The sequence below is a fragment of the Protopterus annectens genome, chromosome 2.part2 (genome assembly GCF_019279795.1).
Source record: "Protopterus annectens isolate FY-2018-M chromosome 2.part2, PAN1.0, whole genome shotgun sequence".
In the NCBI taxonomy this organism is placed as follows: domain Eukaryota; kingdom Metazoa; phylum Chordata; order Ceratodontiformes; family Protopteridae; genus Protopterus; species Protopterus annectens.
In genome coordinates this window covers 114,612,033-114,626,507 of record NC_056730.1, presented here as the reverse complement: position 1 = coordinate 114,626,507, position 14,475 = coordinate 114,612,033, and the positions used below count along the sequence as shown (strand labels likewise).

Sequence of the window (14,475 nt, the reverse complement as noted above, 5' to 3'; positions counted from 1 at the left end):
CAAAATAATAAGGCACTTTGCACACACAACAGTAGTAGCAATAATCACATATAAATCCTATAATGAAATTAGCAATAGTACATTTAGGCCACTTCCCTAGTTATATCGACTTAACATGAAAACTACTTCAGTCAGAAGTTACCAGTGTTGTACCGCTTAGTTCAAAAGATGCTCAATTCTTTTTTCTAAAAGCAGTGATAATTAATTTTCTATATATCTATCTGTATATAAAAAACACTATCCTGCCAGGATATTTTTTTAAACTGCTGTTTTAAACCCACAGAATTCTTGACTCACAAAAAGATAACTCAGACTCACAACTTTTCATTGACACCCAATGCAAGTATCTTGACATTTTCACCCAGAATGGAAGAAGCAAACTTTCTCATACAGGATAACCAGTGATTTCAAAGATTACATAACCCTCAAAAATACATTGTTAATGTAACTGCAGGAAACTTCCCCCCTTGCTAGTGTTACATAAGCATCTCATAAATACATTCCAAAGTACGTGTGTGTACATAACTGCAAGGTGCTGTACAGGGCAATTCAATAGTACCTGTCAACTGCTCTGAATGCATCTCAGTCTGCCAGCATGTAGATAGATGGCAGTATCCATCCAAACAAAGCAAAGCACCTTACATCCATTGCATCTATTGAATTCTAAAATCAAGGTTTATTATACTTAAAGCCATATTCTAATTATTCTATCATCAGTTGTCTAAACACAAAAAAGTGACCAGCCCAGAAGCTCTCTGGCAATTCAAACACATTCATATATGCAGTTACAAAGGCATGGATTCAAAATAATGAAAATACGCCCTCTATTCATGAGTTGACTGTCTATTATGTCTTCAGACCTACTGACAATTGTGGTGAACTATCAGTATTTCTCAGGGATATCATCACTTCACAACAAATTCTGGTGGACATTCCTGAATCCTGGAAAATACCCAGTGTAATGCCATTGCACAAGGGAGGATGAACAACAGACCATGTAAACTACAGACCCATTAGTCTCATTAGCCTCATACATAAAGCTATAGAATGCATTATCTCAAACCACATTAAACTGGACATTAAAAATTGAAGTTAGACTTGCAGGTGCCAGTTCTGAAATTTAGACAATTGCAACCCTAGCCATCAAATTATATAGGTTGTTCTTTGAAGGTATTCAGCTTGAAATGTAGTGGAAATTTGTTGCAGAGATGGATGACATGAATCTGTCAGACAAATGTGCCTCACTTATTTGTTGATGAAAATTTGGTTCCTTTAGCCTGGTATTTATGGAACAATTTATTCTGTGAAGGACAGGTCAAATATGCTTGGATCCTTCATGGGATGAAAAGCTAGACACAAATCACCAAGTAAGAGTTTAGAAATAAGAAACCAAGTACAGAGAGGACTATCAGTCTCTCCTGATAACTAAGATATTTGAGGCAACTGATCTTTTTAGTTAGGAACCTCTGAAGTCTTTCAAGTTGGGTTATATGTTTAGACAAATAGATGCCAAAACAGGCATTATATTCAATAATGAGTCTGATTGTGTTAAGAGTAAAACGGATTAGGACTTTTTAGAGCTAGAAGAGATACCTTTGGAAATTAGATGATCCAGATCTTTTCTGGAAGAGGGGATTTTTAATCTGTGATTGTGACTTGTAAAATTAACAATTGCAGTTCTTATATTCACTCTTTAAGCTTATCTGGTAAATGTGCTGTAGCCAATATATCTGCTATATGTAGTTCCTTGACCTCTGTAAGTTAAGTACTCTCTACAATCATAGAGGTGCCTTGTAGAATCATTTTCTTAATGTGCTTTTAAGGTTGTAAGTCATGCTTCTTTACCAAAAACATATTCCTGGAATTTCTCACATCTATTGACCAATGTTAATAATTCCTTTCTATTTTAGCACCTCTCTCTTCTGCATTTTTATATGCTTTTAACCCACATACAACTAGGGTTTTCCCTTGTAGGATAACATATCACAGTTCCTATTGCTCCTTGCAACACATCTAGCTTATATGTATACCAATATTTTAATATTGGTGCTCCTGTTGTTAACTTCTTGAGCATTTCAAAACTCTTTTCTTGTCCACAGCTTCATTCCTATTCTACAGTTTGGTCTAACAACTTTCTTAAAAGTATAACTTATATCAGACATATTAGGCACAAAAACTGGGGAATTTGGGGCATTTTCAAATTCCCTAACTTTTTCTGTAATAGGCCATCTGATACTAGAGTAATCCCATGATTTCAAACTTCTTATTATTTTTATGTGTTTTCTTATTTAATGTGAAATTATGATGCCTTAATCAACTTGGCACCTGTGTTAGCCTCTTGCCATGCTATTCTTGTGTCAGGTTCCACAGTAACTGATCAGTTATGTTTACAGCCCCTATTCAAATGCCTTTTAGAACATCTCATCTGTTGATAAAATATCAAAGCCTAACAAAGCTCTACTTTCTTAATGGTGGATTAAAATTACACAATTTGGTGCTTTCTTCACCTAATGTAATCTACCAGAATCCCTAATTTACATCTAGCACTCAAAAGAACTTAGCATTTTGGTACTGCTGAGATGTTTTTAAATATCAGCAATCCTTTAATCACTTTATTTAGATGATGTAGATTAAAAGAAATACACATTTTGTTTTGCTCCACAATAGTAGCCATATTATTCATGCATCCTGGTGGCTCATACTTGCTCCTTAATCACACTTCAGCATTCCAATCACTTCAATTCCTGCTCATTTCTGCTCCAGAGAACCACTGGTACCTTTTTTAAAGCACATATTGCTGCTATAGCGTAAGGCTTTATTTGTACATAATAGTTTCCTGGCAAACTTCCCAAGTGTGTAAATTGTTGGTCTTTACACCATTCAGTAGGTATCTGCACTGAGAGACTGTTCCTGAATGTGTACAGAAACAGACACTTGTCTTTGGTTTCACACTGCAAATTTACTTTACCTTCCCTTGCATTTGTAAGCCAAAATAACCAGAACTAGTAAATGAATTAGCTTAAGTGTTATTTGAAGCAAGGACTTACACTTCTTACTGCTACACTCACGTGTTTGTAAGGTTTGAGCTACTGGCCTCACTTTATGCCCCGAGTATTTTAATGTGCATATATATTTTTCTCTGTATTTTAATTGCAGTGCTTCAACTGTATTTCCAGTCATAACTTTGCATTCTGTGCCTGTGTCTAGTTTAAACTCAACATTATGCATATCAATTCTCAGTACTTTCTGCAGGGTCTATATTATAACAGTGAACGCTTAAAAAAGCGAACACTGTATAATCGACCCCAAAATGTGAAAATGGCAAAAGGACGAACACATGGAACAGCATTTTTTTTCCCAGGGGAACTGCAAGTGTTTTTTGTGCATTTTTTACATTATGGTCTATCAAAACCACATGCACTTGGCAAGGCCAAGATGGTGAAAGGCTAGTAGCATAACTTTCCTGCTCTGCTACTTTACTTTTATTTTTGACATGAAATTATATTTGTAAGATATCCTAAACGCTTTTTGAGTGGAACTTTTTACGTAACATCACTTTGAAGGATTTTATCTGATTTTTTTTTTTTATATATTTGACTTTTTTCCTGTCAATTTTGTATTAGAAAGGTTTTTCACTTGTAAAACATGAAATGAGCCATTTAAAGGCCAATTCACAGGACTTATTTCTAAAAAAAAGAACTTCAATTTGTTCTTACTAACATACAAAATCTTTCATTAAAAATGGGCAAAATGGATAAAAATTAGACAACTTTAAAGAAAAATGTTCAAAACAGATGGAACAAATATGTGAGAATTTAAAATATCAGAAATTCCAGATATCCAGACTAGAAGATGCTCTAAATGACATAGAAGGAAGTATATCCAAAGATGAAAATAATATAGAATTTTTACTGAGACAAAATATTTTATTATTAAATAAAATTAATGATCTAGAAAATAGATTTAGGAGAAATAACATTCAAATTTGTGGCTTGTCTGAAAAAAAACAGAAGGAGAAAATATGGTAAATGTTCTTACATCCTGGCTTCCTAAGACTTTAAATTTATCTGAAGCTATGTCATATGGTACTGAAAGAGCACATAGATCTCCTGGTTACTTCTTCACTGAAAAATAATCCTCCACCAAGATCTACTATTGCTAGATTTTCCTGTCAAGACAAAGAACTAATTCTTAAAACATCTTGGTCAAAATCTCCTATCAAGCTAGAAGACAGCATAATAAGGTTTGACAATGATTACTCTTCTACTGTGATGTCTAAAAGAAAAGGTTTTTACCACTGATAAAAGAACTCAAGAAAAGACAGATATTTCCTTCTGCTGAAATCAATTTTTGAAGACCTAGAATCTGCTATGTCATTCCTAAAAATGTTGTTGTTGTTGTGTCTTTCGGCTTGTCGCGGGTTAGGGGTCGCCACAGCGGAATAAAAAATAAAAATAATACGGCAAACTGAGGAAATGGACTTGATGAGTCAAGCTGAAATAAATGGATGGAAAGTTAATGAGAAAAAACAGAAATTAAAAGATAAATAACTTTTAATTGAATATGTTATAATATTATTCATCATCAATATATCAGCATTTTCTTTGTTTTTATGACAATGTTTACCCATTTCTTTTAACATTAATCTTGAATAGAAAAAAGGAAACATGGATTCACACTCCTATAAGATGAAGTGAATATTTATATTACCAGATACATACTTCAAATTAGAACATAATTAACTGATTACACTGTTTGTTATATCTTATTAGTTTACATTTATTATAATTGGTAAATTATATAGCTTATTAGTTTACGTTTATTATTAGTAAATGTATACTTACTGGTGTCCACATTAATTTTTTTGGCTAAGTTTTACGCTGGATGCCCTTCCTGACGCAACCCTCCCCATTTATCCAGGCTTGGGACTGGCACAAAGAAAGACATGCACTGGCTTGTGTATCCCCAGTGGCTGGGTTGTAGTGAGAGTAGGGAACAGGTGAAGGAGACCCTGGAGAGATGAAGATATGCTCTAGAGAGAAGAGGAATGAAGGTCACAGGACTAAGACAGAATATATGTGTGTGAATGAGAGGGAGGATAGAGGAATGGTCAGGATGCAAGGAGTAGAGGTGGTGAAGGTGGATGAGTTTAAATACTTGGGGTCAATAGTTCAGAGTAACGGTGAGTGTGGAAGAGAGGTGAAGAAGAGAGTACAGGCAGGATGGAGTGGGTGGAGAAGAGTGTCAGGAGTGATTTGTGACAAGACGAGTACCTGTAAGAGTGAAAGGGAAGGTCTACAAGAGGGCAGTGAGACCAGCTATGTTATATGGGTTGGAGACAGTGGCACTGACAAAAAGGCAGGAGTTTGAGCTGGATGTGGCAAAGTTAAAGATGTTAATATTTGTACTGGGTGTGACAAGGGTGAACAGGATTAGGAATAAGTATATTAGAGGGTCAGCCCAGGTTGGAAGGTTTGGAGACAAAGGCAGAGAGGCAAGATTACGTTGGTTTGGACATGTGTTGAGGAGGGATGCTGAGTATATTCAGAAAAAGATGCTAAGGATGAAGTTACCAGGTAACAGGAAAACAGGAAGACCTAAGATAAGGTTTATGGATGTGGTGAGAGAGGACATGAAGGTGGTTGGTGTGACAGAGCAAGATGCAGAGGACAGGAAGAAATGGAAACAGGTGATCTGCTGTGGCGACCCCTAACGGGAACAGCTGAAAGAAGATGATGATTAGTAAATGTATACTTAAAATTTACAATATAATAATATATAACCAGACCTTTTCTTATTTTTTTCAATAATTAAAACCTTTTGTTTATTCTATTTTTCAAATAGTAGTAGAGGGGTGTTTGCCTTATACTTGTAGATTGATGAGAGTGTTTTGGTAGGATTGCTATTCAAACCAGAAGTATTAAAACACCACAAGGGGAGAGAGGAAAAACAAAAATTTATGTTTAACATTTCACAACATATTTGTTTTATAGGTTCATAGGTTCATAGAGTAGTACTAAGCTAATTGCCCTTGCGAGCCACTTTAAGCCTAGCCAATTATCCCTTGTGAGACTCAAACCCTGTACCTTGTGTTTTTAAGGCAAGCACCTTAACCATTAGGCCACCCTCCCAACCCAAACCTTTTTTACTAGTGTCTACTATTAATATTTGTATGTAATTAATAATTTCAAAGCTGTTAGATCTACATTTATAAATAAGCAGTTCTGGATTTATGGAAGTGATTCATTGGCAATATCATATCTACAAATTTTTAGGATGTTATTTGTATTTTGTTTCTATTTATAACATGTCTTACCTAAAGTGCATATCAATTAATGTTAATGGGCTGAATAATGGTTGTAAGATATTCAATTCTCAGCTTATTTTTTACATGAAGCACACAATACAAGAAGATACAGACAGACAATACAAAGTATTATTCTGTTTTGACTAGTTCTCATTATTAACAGCAAAAAGAGGGGTGACTATATTATGGAAGAATTCTATACCAACACCTAAAATCCTAAAGCACATATAATGATGAGAAGGGAATGTTTTGTCCAGTGACCTTAGAAATTAAAAGGCAACTACAATCTTTTATTAATGTTTATTGGGTCCCTGAAATAGGAGTAAAAGCTGTTAAGCATCAATTTGAAGAGACAATTCAAATTTCAAAAGGGAGTATTATTCTTGAAGGAGATTTTAGTTGTATATTACATGATAAAGATTCCAATACTATTATCAAATGGAGGAAACTTGCTTCAACAAAAGCATTAATAGAATTTATAGACTTATTTAATATTAAAGATATTAATGAATTTTCAGTGTCAGACTCACTTTTCTTTACACATTTCTCACAAAGACATGGAACACAATCTAGAATAGTGTATATTTTATTTATTTTTTTATTTTACATTTGTTAACCGGGGGTGTCTGACTGAGCCGAAAAGGCCCTTTTTCAGCAGAGGCCCGGGGAGAATAAGCTCCACAAAGAAAAAAAAACAAGTATATGTTTCAAATTATATAACTATTAGACTAGGTAAGGTTAAAATAGTCTCCTGTCCTTTATCAGACCATAATGCGATAAAGTTTGAAGTTCTGCTAACTTTAATAATAATATTTCCATTAAAAGGATACCTGCCTATATAACCAATATTTAATAATTTAATAAAGAAATTCAGACCTTTATGGAAATTAATCATATAGACAATACCTCAGAAATATTTATATGGGATTATTTGAAAGCATATTTATTTGGTAAAACTACGAGTTGGTATATACTAATGAAAAAGCAATGGGAAAGGAATTGGTAGATCTACAAGGGAAAATAAGTTAAAATTAGTCAAAAAAGGAGTAATAACTGATTAGGAAATATTAATAGATTAACTAGTAAGTACCTGGAAATCCTACAACACAAAACTGTGATTAATTTGGAAAAGATTAAAATAATTAATTATTCTAGAAATCCTAAGAACATGCATAAGTTAGCTACTAGAAAAAAGTGACCATTAAATCTAATTATATTAAGGAGTTATATTCTCCTAATGGTAAAAAAAGAGATTACCAAAATAGAAGATATGTTAGCTTTATTTAGGACTCAAGTTAATAAACGTAATCAATATAATGCAACAATGGATGCAGAAGATGTAATTAAATAATTTATACAAAAAAATCATACTAAAAGTAAATTATCAGAAGATCAGATGAAATTAATTGACAAGCCCATTTCAATGTCTGAGCTCAAAACTCAAATTAATAAATTAAAACATAATAAAGCTCCTGGAAATGATGGTACAATGCCTGAAGTATATAAACTAATGTCTAAAAGATGCTTTAAGTGTTTTGTTGGAAGTACTTTCAATAGTTAAAGGTCTAGCAAAGTTTCCACCATCCTGGAAATACACTCTTATATCTCTAATTTTAAAAGTTGACAAGGACCCAAAAATGTTCATCATATATGCCAATCTCACTATTAAATATAGATTATAAAATATTCATGGCTATTTACTGCAGAATAAAGTAATTTCTTCCTAGTGTGGTAAATAATGACCACGCTGGTTTCATAATAAATAGGAATTCCTATGATAATATCAAGAGTATTAACAATAATACATTATGCTAAAAACACAAAAGATAAGTTAACTTTAGTAAGTTTAGATATTCATACTGCATTTGATTCAGATAACTGGGAGTACCTATTACCAGTCTTGGAGGAATGTAATTTTTCGAATACTTTCTTACAACTTATTAAACTTTTCTATTAAAATTTTTTTGCCTACATCAAAATAAGTTTATATACTTATAATTTCTAAAGCAATTAAACAGGGTTGTCTTCTGTTGCCACTACATTTTACTTTTATTATTGAACCATTTGCAAACTACTGTACAGAAGACTGAATATAGAAATCAAAGGCATACAAATAAACAAATTTACACATCAGAATACAGTTGTTTGCAGATTATAGCCTATTTGCTCTGAATGATTGTAATACTTCTCTTATTGCAGTATTTAATGCAATAAAAACCTTCCAGAAGAAATCAGGACTTAGTTTTAATGAAAATAAAACTAAAATGTTAACTATAAATTGTAATACTTATAAAATAGACAAGACATTCTCTAAATATATCATATAGGATAAAAAAATAACTATTTAGGGATAACTTTAATAGATAATATTAAAATATAATCACTCAATTACAATCGTTTAAATTCTATAAATATTATATTAATAAATGGAATAATGTTCTTTTTTTATGGAAGATAGACTTTTCTTAATTAAAATGATTATTCTTCCAAAAATGTTATATATAATAAATTTTTATCTCCCCTAAAAATAGTATAAAAGAGTTTAATTATTTGATCTTGATATTTTTTTGGTTTCCCCACAAACCTACATTGGACCATCGCATAAGAGATTGGTCATTGGGTGGTACTGATTTACCAGCTTTAGAAATGTATTTTTTATCATCAATCATTAAGACAACCTTTCTCCCTTTCTTAAAAAAATGCCTGGATCTCCTTGTGTTATGACTGTGCTTCTCAAACATTTTGGAAATACAGGGTACATTTTAATGCATTTATTAAAACTGTATTTGCCTTAATATTGCTACAACGCAAGTGCTCTAGGTTGCACTGCATCTGAATTTAGTGTTGTTTTAGCTGCTTTTCTGTATGTATATATATATATATATATATATATATATATATATACAGACTTTTCTATATATGTAGACTAGCTACTTATTCTACTGTATTACTGCCTCAAATCGTTTTTCAGTTGTGTACTTGCCTTGCTTCATTTAAAAAGTTTTAAATTGCTAATTTTGTAGAGTTTTAATTGCATTTACTGTTTAGGGCTACACACTCAAGTGTGTTAGCCTTTTCTGTGTTTATTTACTGTATTATTGCGTTGTTTAGCCTGTTTTAACAAAAAAAAAAAGACTATCTTGTTTGCTCATTTCCCACCTTTCCTAGCTAGTATAGTCCAGATCCCAGTCTTCGCTGGGTTCAGGACTTTATTTTCTGTGTTAAGAGCTACCCAAATCTTGCTGTGGTAGAGGGAAGTCCTATTGCTTACCAGTGGGAGTGGAGAGCAATGTGCTGCCTATCTAACACTAGATGAGTGGTTTCCAGCTCTGAAATTGTCATTTTATTAGCCATTTTGGGCTGATTTCTATCCCTTTTGAACTTTCTGGCTTAAAAACACATGTGTTTGCACATTTTTCACATCCTGCAGTACTGCGGGGCAACAGTTAAACTATTCCAGGTGCCAGAAAGTCTGCTCCTCAAATTTTCCCTTCAAACTAGCTGGTTTCTCAGTAGTAGCACTAAAATCTGAACCCGTGTGACTAGCACTTGCTCTAGAACCTGCTGGAAAGCACTAGGAAGCCTTAAACTGCTACAAGCACTCAACTCTCCTTGTTAATAAGGGGAAATTAATTGTAGGCACTAAACAGCCTATAATTGCAAAGTACCTTGCAAAGGTAAGGGAAAATAGCTCTTGTACTTTACAAAAAAACACCTAAACAGGTATGTCCAAGGGTCAGTTTTTGGTGATTTCTCCTGTCCACCTGGTGAATCTGGGCATACTGGGGCAATGCAGCAACTGCCTCATGTACACAGACAACCCTCTCCTCCTACAACCCAACACTACAACTTGCGAGAGATGCACTTACATAGCCAAACTGGAAGCAAAGCTCTCTCCAGCCAAGATTGTGCTAGACAGTCAAGAGGAGAAGGTTAACACCTGTACTACACCTCAAGCAACACATAGCCCTTCAAAACCCACACCAACACCCACACATAGCAACACTAAACTCACATATGTGGAGGCCCTTAACATTAACCTGTCCAAGCAACAAGGACCTCCGAAGCTGAAATGCAAAAAAACACCAGTCACAACCAACCAAAGTGACACATAGCTCACAACATCAGTGTGCCACCCAACAGCCTCTAAGGCAAGACAACGTACCCAACATTTTAGTCATAGGTGTCCCACTCACCAGGCTGAACAAGAAGAAAATTACAGTCAGCTGCCTGTTGGTGCCAGGATCCGCCACATAACGCATGCACTCAAGTCACTCCACAACAAGTACAGATAAGACTCTGTCATTGTCCAAGTTGGAGTGAATGACTTGAGATGTACCTCCCTGGACTACATGAAAAGAGATATGGAAGAGCTCTTGGATCATGTGGCCCAGGCAGGTATGACCCTAGCCCTGAGTAGCATCCTGCCTTCGCCCAGAATTATACCACAGTATAAGAAGAAAATGACTGACTTCAACAATTGGCTAAGCTTCTGGTGTCATTCAAAGGGGATCCAGTATCTGTCTGCTTGGGATGACATGATCAACAAACCACGATGCTTTGCCAGAGATGGTCTGCACCTGTCACCCCTGGGATTCAGGTTACTGGCTAAAGCTCTTGCCACCCCTATAGTGCCTTTTTTTAGGCAAGGTTCAAAAGACAAAACCACCATAACAGATACAAGCATGCAAAATCTGAAGGTAATGTTACTCAATGCTAGAAGTCTAAACCTCAAAATGCACTCTCTCAAGGCACTCCTAAAAATGGAGAATATCGATATCTGTGGAGTAACTGAGACCTGGTTCAAGGCTCCAGAGAGCACCCCTGCATTACCAGGCTACAACTCTTACCACACTTTTTGGCCACCAAACCATGACCGAAACACTAAAGGTGGAGGAGTGTCCATATTCACCAAGGATATTCACACCTCCAAGCTAATTGCCCAACACAATGCATCTGAAATTCTCCAGGTGCAACACTAGGTAAGACTGCAATCCAAACTGTAGCTTGCTACAGATCCCCCACCTTGCCCCAAGATTCTCACTACACCTTTCTAAACATACTGGAAAATATTAAGATACACCCAAACACCCTAATACTGGGTGATTTCAACTACCCTGCCATTAACTGGGAAAATAACTTGGGTACCAACACCTTTTCCCAACGGTTCTTGGAATTCATAAATTCCAACGCCCTGGATCAACTAATCCACTGTCCCACCAGGGACTCCAATATCCTAGACCTGGTCATTACCAACATGGGAGACAGATGCTCCACACCAGTGATCACCCCCTCATTGGTCAGGTCTGACCATAAGCTAATCACCCTTGACATCCATGTCCCACCCCCACTCCCCAGTAAAGAAACCTCCGTAAAAAAATTCCCCAAAGCCAACTTCATGCTACTCAAGTCAGAAGTGACAAACTTAATGATATCCATGTAGACGGGAGCTGAAAGTTTGACTGCTGAATCCTACACTAATGCACTGAACGAGCACACCCACTCATGCATGAATCATGCAATCCCAAACAGAACCAAGATGATCTCCTCCAAAAAAGGAAGCCAATCTGGTGGTCCCCTGCCATAAACAAACTATACAACAGAAGGAAGAAACTGTTGCAGAAAAGAGGAAAATCCCAGGATGCAAAAAACTCCCTTACCAGTCTCAGTAAGTAGCTGAGATCCCCCATAAAATCCTCCAAAGCTAGTTATGAAAATAAAATTGCCAAAGATTCCAAAGACAACCACAAGGCATTCTATAGTTATGTCAAGAATCTAAATGGCAATGCTCAGATCTGCTCTGAGCTACAACAGAAAGGCATTAAATATACTGATCCCAAGGATATTGCCAACTTCATCCCCCTCAAGGGCCAATCTCAATACCAAAAGATTGCCAAATTCCGGTAATCATGGCCACACAGGTAGAAACCGCACTCTCCAAAGCTAAGAATACAGCATCCATGGGACCAGATGACATCCCGGGCTGTGTACTACATGGACTACAAAATGAACTGGCAGCTCACCTAAGTGTCATGTTTAATCATAGCCTCACCTCAGGCTTCGTGCCTACTGAGTGGCGCACAGCTATAGTTATCCCACTCCACAAGGGGGGATACACCTTGGATCCCGGGAACTACTGTCCCATCAGTCTGATGAGCCTGATCTGCAAGGGCATGGAAAGCATTATCATGGAACTTATAAACAAAGACATTGGCAACCTTCAAACATTGGACCCCACCCAGTTTGGGTTCATGAAGGGCCGATCTTGTCTCCTGAACCTGAATGACTTCTTTGAATCAGTCTCCAGAGCTGTGGATAAGGGTAAGGTGGTCCACACAGCCTATCTGGACCTCGCCAAGGCCTTCAACACCATCCCCCACTCTGGAATCATAGATAAACTTACTAAACTGGGCATAAATCCTACGTCACTCAATGGGTTGCCAACTGGCTTACTGACAGAACTCAGACTGTAAAAATAGCTGACTCCAAATTCAGCTCCAGACAAGCAACCAACAGTGAGAAACTCAGTCCCTAAGTTTACTGATCTTTTAACTATTTTGATGCACCAGAACATAATAGGGAAAGAACTTGTATCTAAAATATATAAAGTGGTTAAAAGTACAACAAAATATTATAGAGAAAGTTATTGGGATAATTTCAAACTTATTAACAATAGCTCTCCAAGTGAAGAGGATAAAAAATTAATGCTATTATCATCAAAAACTACTTCCTCACCTTATTTATTGGAAGTTGCTAGGCTACTGGCTCTGAGGCCCTTACAAGCCTAGCCCAGAATTTAGCCCATGTTCCAACAAGTCAGCACCCTTTGCCACTGTCCAGCAGGGACACAGGTGGAATCCCAGGGGTGTATTTTCTGTTACCCATCCAGTTATCCAGGCTGAGCTTAAAAAAGGTTTAATGAGGTACTCTGGACACAAATCTGTCCCAACAACAGGTCCTATTGATGTCACAGACCAGGTTAAGGTTGCGTGTGTGGGTTACTCGAGTGGAGCTTGACTTGTGGATGTGCAGCAGTCCCATCAGGGTGGGGCCTGAGATTGCTTTGTATGCCAGATAGAGGTCATCTCTGAGGAGTCTTTAGGAGACTGAGTAGAGGGACAGGGCTTTTAGCCTATCTGTGTAGAGTAGATATTTGAGGCTCTGGAATCTCCGGGAGAGGAACCTCTGTGGTCTCTCCAGCTGCTGCATGCGTTTTGAGAGGTACACGCTAAAAGGGTCATTGTACTCAATAATGAGTCTTATAAGGGAAGAATACAGGGATGTTATGACCACCTTGTCCCTGGATGAGATACCTTTACTAATGAAGTTGGCCATGTAGAAAGCTTTCCCTACAATGGAGGCAATATGTTGGTCAAAAGTCAGCTTGCTATCAATCTGGGTGCCCAAGTCCCTCATGACTGACTGTGTGTTTAGTACCATTTTGTCAATGTGATAATTTATGGGGACATACTCTCCCCAAAAGGGATGATGATACATTTTTTGGCATTCAGTCTGAGACCATGTTTCTGGCACCAGACATTTGTTTGGGTGAGACCCTCTTGGAGCATGTTCACATCACTAGGGGAATTGATGACAGCACATAGCTTGCAGTCATCTGCAAACTTGGTCAGTCATAGCCCACTGGTTTTGGCCTGCATCTCATCTGTATTCTAGAAAGAAGTATATCACATGGCATGCAACTTCTTCCAGCTAGTCACTGGCAGATTTAAAGATATATAATCCATACAGTAGGCTCACATGTGTGGATTATTATTGTAAGTAAATGACATAATTAAACTGACAAACACAACTAATGTTAAGTGTGATTAGCGCATTAAAATATACATTCTCAATGCAGAAGATACTTGTTGTCAGCATATATAAATATGATCTGCAATACAAAAGCCAAGAATTCAGATGATTGGTGCGAGTATGGTAGATACAATATATGAAGTTCAGGCTACACTATCCATAGCCAGACTGACAAGGGAAGAAAACTATCCAAGCAGTGAAAAATCTCAGGTAAAAGCTACAGAAAAGGTACTAAATTGTGGTCTTGCAATTTTGGAACATAAGAATACTACACTACATACATCCAGTCTCTCACTACTTGAGCTTTTAATGATTACAGTGCAGAAAAGCAAATTGCATACTTACAGGTTCATAAG

At 36.4% G+C, this 14,475-nt stretch overlaps 1 protein-coding gene across 6 annotated transcripts in view; it reads right to left on the bottom strand.

Moving 5' to 3' along the window:
• SETD9 (SET domain containing 9) overlaps positions 1-14,475 on the bottom strand; it is a 437,944-nt gene that overhangs the window by 225,065 nt on the left and 198,404 nt on the right. The window lies entirely within an intron of this gene.